Raw genomic sequence first — 11,840 nt, forward strand, 5'->3', positions numbered from 1 at the left:
CAAAAAGTTTTAACAGATCTTTCAAATAAATGCTTTCTACGGACATAATGTATGTAATAAGAATACACCCTAAAATTATAAGATCATTTACCTCCCTCATCCTCTGTTATATTAACATGGTTAACACCGCTTTCATTCTTGTGAAGTGAAGTTGTCTCTTCTAAAAAGGACATGAATATTTTGTTAACATTTTACAGCCGTGAGCAACCACTAATTTTGTGATACAGCATTGACTTTGTTTTGAAAACCTATCCAATTATGTTAAAAAATTGAAAAAAATGTATGACTATGTATTTTAAATAACTTAGACTTCTATAATAAATAGTTTTCTCAGAAGTTACCATTTTTATTTCCATTTTCTTTTTCCAGGTCTGTTGATTCAATTGTGCAGATCTCAATAGCATTTTTCAGTGGAGCAGTCATTTCTAGAAAAAAAGATTATGAACAAGGTTAACACGAATAATGCAAAAGAATTTGAAATTGATAAGGTAGGAATCACACTCCCCCCCCCCCCCTTTCACCTTTTATTAAATGATTGAGGGGCATTATATTAACCAGTCTGTTCATCTTAAAATGGATTACGTTTCTTTGGTGAAAAGTAGTTTTAGTCATTTTAACGTTAAAATAAGCCGAATCTTTTATGGTTTGTAATATTTGCAATGTAACAGAAATTAGATGATATATGATTTTAAGATGTTCAAGCTGTAATTCAAAGTCAAAACCTTTCATTAAATAACATTTTACAAATTTGCTTGAATATTTTTAGTCCCTTATATTTCAAATGTCAATGTTCAAACTATATTGGCAATAAGGAGAAAGAAAATACAGATGTTTTATATATACTAGTATTTACCTCTCTTATTATGTTGATCTTTTTTCAGCGCGAAGCTGCCATGGTCAGACTGGAGCATTTTAACATTGTTAGGTGGAGTGGTCACATCTAGAAAGAGAGGATAACATATATATATAAAGACAATGTTTAAGGTAGGACTTGCTAACATGTCAAACCTTAGGGTCTTTTATAACAGATATCTTAAACACTGGATGAAATACTTCTTCTTTCGATGGACTTCTAACCTGGCCATAGCCATATTTTTTATTTTGTCTATTTGATTAAGTGATGTTCTACTGTAAAGGGAGTTGAGCAGTGATCATTGATGTATGACGAGGGTTATTCAAGGGTTTTGAGATGGAGGCATCAATTTTTTGAAAAAAATATTTCAATGAAACTATGACACTTGATTACTTATTTGGCAATGAAATAGTTACTATATAATGTAAGGTATAACAATACATTGTAATGTTCAATTAGGCTTACAATAATCCTCAAGGTGTATAAATTGTGATGGATTAAACCCCCCACCATCTGACATCTATAAAATGTTTTACCTGGATGTATCACTTCTTTGCTTATCTGCAGAGAATCATTTGTAGAATCATTATCCATTCCATGTACTTGTCCATATCCTGTTAATTGTATTGTACATTCAGAGGTATTGTCATCATCAGTACCTACAAAATAAAAGGAATTTGAATTTATATTCATGACTATGACTTGACAAATGTTGAGCTACAAGTTTTATATTTTTTGAGTTTTTCAGTACCATTGACTATTCTTCCAAAACTGCCTTCAGCACTCTTTAGCTTGAGTTTTGCTCATCCAAATTTTATGAAACTCGTATTTAATTTCTAGGATTCAAAACATACAGTTCAAATATCAAATTGTGTTGGCAGTGAGTAATTTTAAACTTTTCTAGAGTTATACCATGGAAAATTGTAACTGTTTTTTTGTTTTTTTTTGCTTTCTTACTCAACTAAAGTTTGCTTTGTCCAAAGTTTAAGAAACTTGTACAATAATCTATACTGAGATTGTATGCTATGAGCATGAGCATTTTTGTCCGACAACACATTCTTACATAAATTTTTTGTTGAGATTTATAAGCTGTTTGTCGGAAAAATGTCCAATCAAATAATCTTTCATCAATTAAATCTGTACAGTATTTTCAGTTAAGTATGTTGCTAATTTTACCTCTTATCTTTTTGATGAATAGCAATTTCAGTTCTCTAAGGCCAAAAACAAAAATATGCAAATGGGGCCTCTTGGCCTTTTCACCAGATGCATGTTTTCTTTATACCATACTCATTAATCATGTTAATGATGCTAGAAATTGAGTAAAAAATAAAGGTTGTATGCTTACTGTGTTGTTCATAGACTGTGTTTGGTCTTGGTGTCACCCATTTTGGTTTTTCTTCCTCGTACGTTTTTACTTTCGTCATTGGCAGTTTTATTATGTTCTTTTCAAATTTATCTACGATTCTAATCCATGTTTCATCAACTGTTTCTATTGCAGATATCAGAGAAGAGCTACGAAAATGATGGAGAAAAGGGCCCTGGATCCTTGACTCTGGCTGTGTACTACTGTCATGGAAGATTACATCAGAACCCTCCAAGTGCCACCAAACATTTTCCCCGTGTTCCAAGAAATCAGCAATTCTTTCCATGTGCGATTGAAACAGCATAGGACTGTCCTTAAAAGTGTGATATTCTAGAATTGTGTCAGGCTGCTTTGGCAGAAGGCTCGCTTGTCTTTTAATGGTGGAATCCTGGTGGACAAATGAATTAACCCTATTTGAGGTGTTTTGCTGAGCCATGAATCGAATAACAGCATTATCAACTATCCAGCCTGGTTTTCTGTTGGATGTTCCTGCTGAAATCCTTCTGAGATCACCAAAAGATCTTTCTTCCTGCTCTGTTAGTACTGATTTTGTATTTATGATACGGTATAATTCTGCCAAATGGGTTGAAATTGAATGAAAGTGAGCGCCATAAAATTTTCTGTTTGTCATTTTAACTGGATTACCAATAACTTTTTTACATAAAGTTCCAAATAAAAATGTTTGGTTGTAGAGCCTCAGCAGTTGTCTTGGAGACCTCTGTTCATAACCACTGTAGGCAATATTTATGATGTCAACTAAAGATGTGATCAGTTGAACAAATTCACCAGGCAATTTTCCTTCATTTTTTTTAATCAGAGTGAATTTTGCTAACTTCACAGCAAACAACCTTGCGTCAGATCCTTTTATCTGGTTACGATCACCAATGGTGTCTTTAGAAAAGGTTTCATACTCTGATTTTATTTTTTTGTCTTCAATGTGTGATGGTAGTTCCTCAATAAGGTTTTTGACCATACCAGCTATATCATGAAGGGGTTCACAACCAAATACCTCATATTTTTCCAAATTTTTATTTTTAAGGCTGGCAAGAGGATTTTCAATTGACAGTGCAGGTGGTCTAGCAATTCCTGACAAAGTCTCTTGCAGCTTGTCTTTCATTTCCGTTCTGTTCATATTTGAAGTGTTGATTTGGCGTATTTCAAGTTCATATTCCAGATTTTGCTTGAGCATATTTTGAAAAGGGTTTAGATTCCCTTTTTCCAACTCCTTCCAGGCTTCCCCCTGAACAACTATTTTTCTCCTGTCCTCTAGAGATCTTATTCTTTTTTTAAAACAAGACATTAGATTTATTTGGTCTTTTGTTTCAATGCCGCAAATGCATGCATAATTGCCTCCTCGCTGCTGGCCAGCTTCAAATTGGCGGGCAGGGTTATCGCCTGAAAAAATCCTTAGTTTAACATTCAGGTCAATTCCATTTAGTGTGATAGGACTTAGATTTTCAATATCCTCACATCTTGTTGTAACATACGTAATTTGTTCTTTGTCGGTACTTGCTGCAAAAAACAGAAAGTCAATTTAGTACGTAGTATTGATAAGATATAATTTTAAATTTATACATATTTTTGTATCTGCACTTTTCCATGGTTAAAATTAGAGATAACTGTATTGTATTTTAAGCTACGACGGCATCAATTGGGGATTTGATGGTCGCAAATTAAGTTTACTGGTGATGCGTTAGTGGAGACAGTAAAAAGGTATTTGCGACCATCAAATCTCCAATTGATGCCGTCTGAGCTTAAAATACAATATTGTTATCTCTATTCTAATGAAACTGACAGAAAACAACGTTAAAAAATGTTATTAAAATCTGTCATATGCCGTCTGTGCTTGTGTGTACGTCCCATAGCATCAATTGTCAATTAATGCCATGTAAAAAAGAGACATTATCCAATGAAAATGAACGTTACAAACGTTGTTGCAGTAGAATTGTAAATGTATGACTTGAAGTTGTTTTCTGTTAGTCTCATTATAAAGGAGATAACTGTATTCATGTATTGTATTTTAAGCTCTGTTAACATCAATTGGTGATTTGATGGTCACAAATATCTGTTTAATGGCTCTGCTAATGCCTAAAAAATAAACTTAATTTGCTACCATTTAATCACCAATTGATGCTGTCAGAGCTTAAAATATAATACAGTTATCTTCTGATTCCTAAGTCTGGAACTTTCCAGTATTTTATGAAATAAATGTATACTTTAGTAGTTTAACTTTTTGTAAATTTTGTATCTATTTTGTATTATCTTTTGAAAAAAAATCCTGTTAATCTTTTTTGGGGGAACGAGGTTTAGAATTGCTGGTTATGAAATATTGGTTGATATGTAGATTGTTTGTTGCTCAATATCCAGTAGCAAAAAGTTCATGCATGTTCAGGACAAGAACATTATTATCAAGTGGCAAATATTTCATGCATGTTTAGGACAAAACTAATAAATGAATAAAGGATAGTCACCCTAAAAGTTCAGGGATTATTGATAATGTTTTAAAAATTATCAATTTTCTAGATCGATGGGAGTATTAGACGTAGTATAGTATATATTTTGAAAATTGTTTTTAATAATGTTACAGATGTGGTATGATCGTGTTTTCCATTTGTGTTGAGATCTTGTGTGTTTGTAACCTGTCTTGTATCATTTTGAACTTGCATAAATTGCTATAAAGTATTTTATTGCTCATTTTTGAAGGCTGTATGTTAATGTGACCGTAAGGTTGCTAAGAACTGTCCATTTTTTTTTAATTTATTCTGTGTCAATGATATATACTGTAGATTTACTATTTTTTATTCTAGTCCTATTTTGAAAATGTTTATATACTTGCTTTCTAATTGTGCATATTTATTGCCAAACTAATTAAATTGAAATTAATTTATTTAGTTAGTTACAAAATATTGCTTTCAGTTAACGATGGGTATTTTTTTTTTTTGAACTTTTTTGTTAATGTGATGATTGATTTATTTTAGACTTTATTGACAAATACAAGTTGATTAAGTCTTTTTATCACAGTAAAGACATTTTTTGTACAAGTCTGAAATTGTATTAAGTATCCAAATATTGGGAAAGATTATTTTGGTTGAATTATTTGAAGTTAAAAAGTTGAGGGTATTTTTTTTTCATGACCCTTAACTTATATTTCAATGTTTCAATTATCCGTTTAATTATTAATTACCTGACTGGCCAAATATGTAAAGATTTGGTCTCTCAACAATTGTCTGTGCATTAAGCTTGCTTTGCATTGGTCTTGTAATTTGTAACTCCTCATTTGTCAAAAAGTTGGCCGAGTCATAAATCAATGATGCCATGAAACTAATATAGGTGTGGTTGAGAATGTCGGAATGGTCATGCCACATTTTAACATGAAATGTCCTCTCTGTGGTCTTCAGCAGGTTTGTCAAATCTGGGAGAGACATGTTGCTATTGTATTTAATCCCATGTTTTTTTAATTTCTGAACAGTTGTTTGGTAATCTAAGTCACTGTACTCCTGGTCTGTTCTAATACGTAGTACACTAGCTTTGTGTAATCTCAATAATTCATTTTGTATAAGCTCCTGCAGTGGTATTTTTCTGCCATAGATGTGTGTTTTTGTTTCTTCCAGAAGTCCATTTATATTAATGATGTTGTTTTTTAATATCTTTGGTGTTATTTTGACACCAATGTTGTAGGCCTTTGAGGCAATTTTGTCTTTTAATATCATTTTTAGTTTTTTGCTAGATCTTTGAAGAGGTACTGATAGTTTTGATTTGTAAACTCTTCTCTTTGGTCTTCTTATTCTTTGGATAATGTCTCGTCCACTGATTTTTAAATGCCTATTAAATTTAGCTATGTTGACACCATTGTCTCGTGCAAAGTTGGCTAGTACTTGGCCACCATTTTGAATGATTTTATTTTTACATGAAATTTCATATTTCCTAGCTAATCTTGACCAATTCATTATTGTACTTGTTGACTGTCGTACCTCAGTAAGGAAACTTTCCTTATCGAATGAGTAGGAGTCATAATGGCCTATTGGGTTTTTTGATTTTTTTTTACCACTGGAGGTTTTTGTTTGGTTTGTTTTCAACAGTTTTTCTGCATCTTCTGTGGAGATGTATGAAAGCTTCATTCGCTCATTGTCATGTTGTTGAAAAGATTTTCCAGTTGATAGAAGGATTTCTAAATCGTTGTCATCACTTTGGAAGGAGGATTCTATTTGTTTTTTAGTTTCTTTAATGGATGAAATGATTTTTTGATTTTTTTCTGCTGATGACTCTCTTGGTGACAAATTTAGAACTTCTGCAAGTGTGGTTTTGAAGTTTATATCAAATGTTTTTTCTAACACTGGTTCCAACATCTTGACAACTGTGTGTACAGTTTTTTTCCCCTGATTTTTTGAAGTTGATACATTATGATCCTCCAAATTATTAACTAGGTCTTTGCAGATTTTTTGTAATGGACTTTCTTGGTAACTTTTGTGTAATAGAGAAGCATGTCCATGTGTAACATTGCATTGGTTGCAGTTTTCAAGGGTATGCTTACCCTTTTCATTTTCATTAAGCTTGAGCCAATTTTGCAGAGAAAAATAATTGATGAATTTATTTCTTTCTCCTGAATGATTGTTGTTTTTATAATACTTATTGGTTGTTACATAACTTTGAAGTCTAGAGCATTGCTGTTTAAATTGATTGTATGAATGTATTTTCAGTTTCTTGTACTTGTTCATAAAAATATTGTAGTTCTCATATCTTTGTGTAATTGCCAATGATGGATTGTAATGTGCAATAAAGTTTGTCTGATTAACATCTTCTTTCTTATTTTTGTTAAAAACATCTATTGCAGCACCGTCTTTGGTAGATCTCGAAATAATGACTTTGACAAAGTTGCAATAATTCATATTGTTAATTCATGACCAGATGATTAGATATTAGAATTCAACATGTAGATGCGGATTTTCATTGAAACAATTTGTAGCTATGCAGATATATTAGGTGGAATAAATATATTTGGTATGTCTTTAGAACCATAGATTTGTCATTGGTTGATCAAAGAAATCAAATAGTTGAAGCTGATGATCAAATTTCAAAGATTAACAAAGAGCTGATAATGGCTGCCATGTCCTTGAATGTTCTTCATTTGCAGTAGAGAAGTTAATTACTTAATGAGGAAATTGAATTTTTAAGTAAATCAGATGTATTTATTTCAGACATTTTAAACATAGAAACTTCTTTTCATAATCTTTGTAGCAATGATGACCATGCATACATTTTATAATCTACTATTTAACTGTAGAACTGCATGATGAGCAACATGAAAAAATATTAAAAAAACCAACTAAATAACAAAAATAAGTACAGGAAAAAAAATTGACACAAGAAAAAAAAACAGTAACCATTATAAAGAGGTATTGTTCGAAAATATTTTGCAAGTGTGTGGTACATCAATAGAACTTCAGTATATACAGGCCATTCATTAAGAGGCGGTACCCGGTACTTTTACCCTCCTATGCTACTGATAAGTACCGCCTGGATTCAGGAATTTTTATATTAGATGTTCATTGAATACATTGTAAAGTACCACCTACAAATAGGAATGTACCGGTCAACATGAAAGATAATGAAACCCCTGTATATATAGATAAATATACTTTATTGAAGAAGAATTTTGTTTAGATTTAATAGTTTGGAATGGTCTATGTGGGGCCACTAGGCTGTCTGCCCACTTTGCACCAGCAACTTGTAAATAATGCCTAGGGAGGGAATCGAACCCTCGTACATAGACCACACAAATTTTCCAATAGAATATATATATAAATAATAAAAAAAACTATTGGCTGATACACAAGTGAACACTTGTATATTCGTTTCCATATATCAACAAGAATGAAAGGTGAAAAAAGGTAGGTTATGTACATCAAAAATAAATTTAACCAACCCCTCCCCCTTTTTCCTTTTTTTACTGAAACCTAGTCATTTGCGGTAGTACTATCCCGTAGTGATTAACAAATCAAGTTAAATATTTTTATTAGAGATAATTCGCACTAAAATATTACGTTTTTATTTAAAAAAACAAGCCATAGATGAAGATTCTTATTTTAATGTTGAAATTCCCGCACTTGCAACTTTGGAATGTTGACACACGATTGCCTCCCTTTTCAAGTCGCCTAAACGTTTGATAGCAATGGACGACCTTCAAAACAATTTATGGAAAAGTAAACAAACGAGTAGAACAAGTTATAAACGTTAACATTCATATAAAGTTATTTCACAAGAATTGTAGGAAATAAAATCAACAATTACAAAATAGCTGATCGCAGATGTAAATTGTACGAGAAATAGATAAACGAAGCATAATTTATGGTAAAGGTCGCAACAACGGACGAGTATTTTTTATAATATTTTTTTTAAAAGACAGGAAATTTTTTTTCAGGAAGCGATCAGCAATAAATGTGTAGTATACAGTGTCATTTACAACTCGGTTAAATCTCTAGGCATAGTTTTCAGTGTGGGAACTTGTTCTACGGGCTAGATTACCCAGGGAATAAGACATATCATAAAATCACGTGACAACTTCGGACACCAGGTGTGAAATCATATACTATTACCTGCTACTCTAATAAATGATACCCCGATCTAAGAAGGTCACAAATACTTTTTATTTTCTTTCAAAATGAAAATAAGACAAAAAGGGGGGTGGTTTAATTTTTTTTTATGAAAAACTACATTAACCTACCTGCGCAATGCATACAAACATCATAAACTTAAGTCTTCTGTGCACGATTGTATCATTTTTTTCGCAAAAATTTCGTATAATCGTCAATTTTTTTTTCTCAATCGGTCAGTGTTGTTGTTAAAATATAGCAGGTAATTAATGTTCGTGTTTTGAAGCCGAAGTTTAACGATTGTCACCAGTTTTTCAACAATCAACAAAAAGCATGGATATTGAGCACGTGTTTAACATGTACAATCAGATAGTAGTTAATATTTTTTCATTAATTATTGAATTTCTCCTTTATTACTGCACATTTAGCGATAAAACTTTGTGAATATATATATTATGTCATTATGAACATATTTAAACCATAAGAAAAAAATCGCGAATTTTCCCTTTAAAGAATTATGAACGAATTACATTTTCGAAAACAATTTTCACGGAACACTTATTTATGATTTGAACTTTGACTTTTTAATTAATTCCAATATTAACAGTTTAAAAATAACAGACTATGGTTATTTAAAAAAAAAATAAGAACATGTTCCGTATCAAGTTAGTTAGTCAGATAAAACAACCGTACGATTGACAAGATATCGACACGCAATTACGACTACATCGGTTACTGTAGTTTTGGTCCTTTGTGGTTTATAGACATATCGTGATTTTTGATCGTAGAAGATGACAAAATGGCGGAACGCAGAGAATTGATACTCAAAATTTAAAATCGATGGTGATCTCTTATCTAGCGGAATAAAACTTTAATTTGAGAATGTTTATACAGAATGGACATAATATCAATTTTTGATTTTTTTGCGAAGTTTCCCTTTAAAGGGAAAATTCGCGATTTTTTTCTTATGGTTTAAATATGTTCATAATGACATAATATATATATTCGCAAAGTTTTATCGCTAAATGTGCAGTAATAAAGGAGAAATTCAATAATTAATGAAAAAATATTAACTACTTCCTGTAGGTCGTGACGTTTTCTCCTGGTTTTTGCATGCCGGGATTTAAAATACAATCATTAAAAGTCTTGGTTTTTAATCATATTTTAACGTAATCGTAAGCGCGCCGATGACTTATGCTTTATCTAATAACCAGCCGATAATAAGAAGATAAAACACACAGACGTGCAATTGTACACATTCATGAGATAAATTTTCTATGTTAAACGTATATATTCGAATGATTTTTTTAGACAACACAAAAAGTTATAAAATTATTTTTAATTAATGCATTTTCGGACTGATAAGGTGAACAAATTAAAGTACAATAATCTGTAAAGACAATATGTTGGTGTACTCTTATTGACCTTTTACTATCTCTGCTATGACTAGGTTTATACGATGTGTGTATTCACGGTTCGGTGGCAATACTCGTAGATGGCTTGTTTAAAGGTAAATTGTTATTTGCACTTCGGTATTTAACCACGCCTCTAGGGCACACCTTGCCAGGTGTGACTGTCTATTCGGATCAGTGGATTATAAAACAAGGGAGCATTTAATACACACATTAAAAATACAGGTGACAAATAAAAATAAATCGCCGTGGAATTATTTTATTATATTTGGTGCTATTATTTATTTGAATTCAAATAAATTAATTTACTAAGAAATAAACAGTTTTCGGTTAAAGACGGGAAACTTAATTCATGTGTCAGAATAAAATGATATACACCTCTTGTCCTTGATTTAAGTCTCATAAAAAAGGGGAACTTAGAAATTAGAAATAGCTTTACCAAATCATTTTGATTGTCTTTATTAGGCAAAAAAATGTACGAGAACACTTACATTTAGACTTTTGAAACCCATGTATTAATTAATATCTGAAACTATCTGAAGATAACTCTACCGAAGCGGAATATAATTGTACGAATAAAGAAAAAAAAAATGTTTTTAAATCTTTGCACATTTATGATTAATTATTGTTATCTATTGTTCATTTAATTATACTTAATTAGTACCTTAAATATGTCTACCGCTCGGCATTAAATCTTAGTGTGGTAGGAAGGGATTATTACATATAGATTATATTATTTGGATGAGGATTTGAGCTAGCCTATAAAAACACATTAATTAGTTAACATACATTCGAGACCAAAGGATATTAACTTTGCTAATTCAATTAACTTTTCCTCACATATATTTCTCTCATGATTTGTGCGTGCTTGTTTCTATAGGATAGTGTATATATTGTCCCAAAATTAATCATAAAATCGTAACTAAAAATGTCTTGTTCGGAGGTTGATAGTAAAAAAAAAAAGAGGTTAGTAGTACTAACAGTGCATGGTTCCAGTCCGGTCAAGAGAGGCAGATTTTGACGAGTATGGTCAATTTGGGTACGCACTAGAGCCAGAGTATACCGAAGAAGAGCTCCATATAATGGAAGCTGCAGAAAGTTCCCGAAATCAAGATATCCTTAGCAACCCTCGCCAGTTTAACACAGCCGGATTGGTGTTCTTGTACTAAATGCATAGTTATGCCGTTATTGACGGAATGTCTTGGTTGCCCCGAATTTACTCTCTTTCAGTGATGGTAATATTGAATTGGGTGAATGCATTAGTGACAATATCGATTTCAGAACAGTTTGTCTGAACCCGGTTGTTCTTGAAACAAGCTGTATAAGTTTTCCCAGGTACAAGCGCCATAGAGGGAGAGCTCCAGACGTACTTACTCACAGCCATGTTCACATTTAGTTGAATTATACAATATACTTTTAATTTTGTTCACTGTTGAAGGCCATACCGTGATCGACTTATATAGCTGCTTAAGTCCACTTCATTTGGGTAAGTGTCTCCCAAGTAAACAAACCACAACTTCTTATTTAATCAAATGACTTATCTTTTTCGAAAGTTTGGTATGCAAAAGTGCAAAGTTATAAATGGGTGTCTTGCAATATCGAAGTGATAATCTATTTGTCAG

This window comes from Mytilus edulis, chromosome 5 (genome assembly GCF_963676685.1).
Source record: "Mytilus edulis chromosome 5, xbMytEdul2.2, whole genome shotgun sequence".
Classification (NCBI taxonomy): domain Eukaryota; kingdom Metazoa; phylum Mollusca; class Bivalvia; order Mytilida; family Mytilidae; genus Mytilus; species Mytilus edulis.